This window comes from Taudactylus pleione, unplaced genomic scaffold (genome assembly GCF_031769625.1).
Source record: "Taudactylus pleione unplaced genomic scaffold, aTauple2 ptg001301l, whole genome shotgun sequence".
Taxonomy (NCBI): domain Eukaryota; kingdom Metazoa; phylum Chordata; class Amphibia; order Anura; family Myobatrachidae; genus Taudactylus; species Taudactylus pleione.
In genome coordinates this window covers 181,708-186,618 of record NW_028285701.1, presented here as the reverse complement: position 1 = coordinate 186,618, position 4,911 = coordinate 181,708, and positions in this window count along the sequence as shown.

Below are 4,911 nucleotides of genomic sequence, written 5' to 3'. Positions count from 1 at the left end.
TCCGGCACGCAGTTTCGATGGTCGCGATGGTCAAGACCATCGCGGCCATCAAACTGCACGCTCGTATAGGCAGTGGGTGGTGACGCACAGCTATACGAGCATCCAGGAGGACGCTCCATAGTTATGGAGGCCGGCCCTCATTCAGAGCGTGCGCTCTGCTCAGAGCGTACGGCTCTGAATGAGGGCCTTTGTGCCTGATTCAGAGCTGCGAATAGAGTAAGATAGAGCAAGTAACTGTGTACCTGGACAAACCATGTTGTGCAATGCAAGGGGGGCAAATACATACTTTTTTATGCATGTGAAGTAAATTCTGGATACTTTTGCATGCAGAGGAGTAGCGTGTAGCCAGGATGTGCGTGCTACGGAGCCCACCCCTCTCAAGTGTTCCAGGGAGGAAGATATGGGGTAGCCCCCTGTAGTGGTGCCCATATGCAGTGCCCCCTTTGCCCCAGGAGAGGACCCCCTTATGCAGGCCTCCAGTAGTGCCCCCAGTAGTGATCCCCACTGTGCAGTGCCCCTTGTGCCCCAGTAGTAAGTCCCTTATATAGTGTCCCCAGTAGTGGTACCCCCTATGCAGTGCCCCATATAGTGGTAACCTTTATTCAGTGCCCATTAAATAGTGGCCCCAGTTGTAGTCCCCCCCTATGCAGTACCCCCAGTATTGCCCTTTATATAGAGCCCCCAGTAGTGGTCCCCCTATGCAGTGCCCCCAGTGGTTGTCCTCTCCCCCTTATGAAGTGCCCCCAGTGGTAGTCCCCTCCTCCCTATGCAGTGTCCCTTGTAGTAGTCTCCTCCCCTTGTAGTGCCCCTAGTAGTAGTCTACTCCCCTTGTAGTGCCCCTAGTAGTAGTCCCCCCCTTGTAGTGCCCCTAGTAGTAGTCTCCCCTTGTAGTACACTCAGTAGTAGTCCTCCCCTTCTAGTGTCCCCAGTAGTAGTTCCCCCAGTTGTAGTCCTCCCCTTGAAGTGCCCCCAGTAAAGCCCCCCCTTGAAGTGCACGCAGTAGTGGTCTCCCTCCTTGTAGGGCCCCCAGTAGTGGTCTCCCCCTCATAGTGCCCCCAGTAGTAGTCCCCCCCTTGTAGTGCCCCCAGTAGCAGTGCCCCCAGTTGTAGTCCCCCCCATTGTAGTGCCCCTAGTAATAGTCCCCCACCTTGCAGGGCCCCCAGTAGTGGTCTCCCCCTTGTAGTGCCACCAGTAGTGGTCTACCCCTTGTAGTGCCACCAGTAGTGCCCGCCCCTCCCAGTAGACACACGTAATAAAAAAATAAAAAAAACACTTACTTGAATCCCCGCTCCCGCCGCCGCCATCTGCCCCTCCGTCCGTCCTCTCGGGCCGGCCCGCTCTGCATTATGGGAGAGACGTCATGATGTCTCTCTCATTACCCACTGCAGGAGCCGGAAGATGGAGCGGCTCCTGCAGTGGGCGCAGCAGCTAATGAGAGTCTGACAGACTCTCATTAGGCGTCTCCATTGTCTCCCATAGTTCTGCCCCTGGGTCTAGCTCATCACTAAATTAGAGATCTAAGCCTCTGATTGCATTTTGAAAGGAGGATCACAAGCTCCGAGCCCTCACGGTGATGAACTTTGAAAGTCTCTTTATTACTAGCTCTCGTTGTGCAAGAAACTTAGCAAAGTCTAATATGTCTTGGTTGGCTCTAGGATATGTTGTTGGTATCAGACCCTAAGGGGTATATTTACTAAAGTGAGAGTTATTAGAAGTGGAGATGTTGCCCATAGCAACCAATCAGATTCTACTTAACATTTAACTAGCACCTTCTAGAAGATATTGGCTAGAATCTGATTGGTTGCTATAGGCAACATCTCCACTTCTAAAATCCCGCACTTTAGTAAATATCCCCCTTAGTGTCTGATTCAGAGATGTACGTTAATCCGATGATTAATGTACATCAACGTTGTTGAGGTGCCTGCGGCAGAACCCCCCAAGATGCAGCATAATTAAACATGCTGCTGCATTTGGGCAGGCGGAGTGGGGGCATGTTTGGTCAACATCCCCGGAAACGGGGAGTGTCGCCCCTGTTTCTGGGAGGGACGGGGTCAGGATCTGCGTCAGTGGACAGCTTCCTGGCCTCTTAAGTGACCAACACACGGTCAAGCTGCGGTAAGCTTCAGCTCCAGCAGCCCGATGGTCCTGATGGTTCCGATAGTCATTCCAGCCTGTGATGTTGGTCGCAGTGCTGGGATCGTGAATGCATCAAGGAGGTTTCTGACATCTCCTTCTGCATATGGTTCTCAGACGGTCGGAATTACACAGCCGCTTGTACTGTATGTGGCTCTGCAAATCCGTCCATTTCTGAATTACGCCCTTAAAGTTCAACACCTGTTCCCGACCCCCTAAGTACAGCATTTACAAAGGTAAGGAGAGGGTGCATCACAATCACACATGTATTGCAAGGGAATAACTAAAACAAGCAAATAAATAGTGAACCCTTTTGGTAAGAGACAGCTCACTTGCCTGATTGAAAACCAATCTCCCCAGAAGTCCCAGCAGCAGGGCTGCCAGCAGAAATCATGGGGCCCAGGACTGACGAAATACGCAGCCCCCCTCCCACCTGTGTTTCTGCAACTCTGGCCCACACAGTGTCTCCATCGCCAACACCCCTTCTGTCCCCTACAGCCTACAGACATTTACCTTCTCTCCTTTGTCTTCTGGCTGCTCCTCTACCCGCTGGTGCTGGTTCCTCTGTCAGCGGTGCTCCGCCCATGATGTAATGATGTCATAAGTGCGTTGCCTCAATAAAAAAAAAAACTTTATTGTACCAGGCAGACATAATCCCCTCCCCCACATTTCACTCCCTCAGTGCTCCCCTCATTTACCTCTCTCTCAGCGATCCCCTCACATTCCTCCCTGTCTCAGTGACACCCCCATACATTCCCCCTCCTCTCTTTCTTAGCAATCCTCCCACATTCCCCCTTCTGTAAGTCAGTGCCACCCCCAACACTCACACATCAGTAACACCCCCCTTCTGTCAGTGCTACCCCCCACACATGTCAGTAACACCCCCCTTCTGTCTGTCAGTGCCACCCCCCCACACTCACACACGTCAGTAACTTTCCCCCTTCAGTCCGCCAGTGCCACCCCCCCACACTCACACATGTCAGTAACACCCCCCCTTCTGTCAGTGCTGCCCCCTCACACTCACACATGTCAGTAACACCCACCTTCTGTCTGCCAGTGCCACCCCCCCACACTCACACATGTCTGTAATACCCCCCTTCTGTCTGTGAGTGCCACCCCCCACACTCACACATGTCAGTAACACCTGCCTTCTGCCTGCCAGTGCCACCCCCCCCACACTCACACATGTCTGTAATACCCCCCTTCTGTCTGTCAGTGCCACCCCCCACACTCACACATGTCAGTAACACCCCTCTTCTGTCTGTCAGTGCCACCTGCCACACTCACATATGTCAGTAATACCCCCTTCTGACAATGCCACCACCCCACACTCACACATGTCAGTAACATCCCCCTTCTGTCTGCCAGTGCCACCCCCCCACACTCACACATGTCAGTAATATCCCCACTTCTGTATGCCAGTGCCGCCCCTCCACATTCACACATGTCAGTAACACCCCCCTTCTGTCAATGCCACCACCCCACACATGTCAGTAACATCCCCCTTCTGTCTGCCAGTGCCACCCCCCCACACTCACACATGTCAGTAATACCCCCCTTCAGTATGTCAGTGCCACCTTCCACACTCACACATGTCCGTAATACCCCCCTTCTGTCTGTCAGTTCCACCCCCACACTCACACATGTCAGTAATACCCCCCTTCTGTCTGTCAGTGCCACCCCCCCACCCTCACACATGTCAGTAACACCCCCTTCTGTCTGCCAGTGCCACCCCCCCACACTCACACATGTCAGTGCCACCCCCCACACTCACACGTCAGTAACACCCCCTTCTATCTGTCAGTGCCACCCTCCCACACTCACATACGTCAGTAACACCACCCTTCTGTCTGCCAGTGCCACCCCCCACACTCACACATGTCAGTAACACCCCCTTCTGTTTGTCAGTGCCACCCTCCCACATGTCAGTAACACCCCCCTTCTATCTGTCAGTGCCACCCCCCACACTCACACATCAGTAACACCCCCTTCTATCTGTCAGTGCCACCCTCCCACACTCACATACGTCAGTAACACCTCCCTTCTGTCTGCCAGTGCCAACCCCCACACTCACACATGTCAGTAATATCCCCTCTTCTGTCTGTCAGTGCCACACCCTCACCCTCACACATGTCAGTAACATCCCCTCTTCTGTCTGTCAATGCCACACCCCACACTCACACGTCAGTAGCACCCCCTTCTGTCTGTCAGTGCCACCCCCCCACACTCACACATGTCAGTAACACCCCTCTTCTGTCTGTCAGTGCCACCCCCCACACTCACACGTCAGTAACACCCCCCTTCTGTCTGTCAGTGCAACCCCCCACACTCACACGTCAGTAACACCCCCCTTCTGTCTGTCAGTGCCACCCCCCACACTCACACATGTCAGTAACACCCTCCTTCTGTCTGTCAGTGCCACCCCCCCCACACTCACACATGTCAGTAACACCCTCCTTCTGTCTGTCAGTGCCACCCCCCACACTCACACATGTCAGTAACACCCTCCTTCTGTCTGTGAGTGCCACCCCTCCACCCTCACACATGTTAGCAACACCCCCCTTCTGTCTGTCAGTGCCATCCTCCCACACTCACACATGTCAGTAACACCCCTCTTCTGTCTGTCAGTGCCACCCTCCCACACTCACATACGTCAGTAACACCTCCCTTCTGTCTGCCAGTGCCACCCCCCACACTCACACATCAGTAACACCCCCTTCTATCTGTCAGTGCCACCCTCCCACACTCACATACGTCAGTAACACCTCCCTTCTGTCT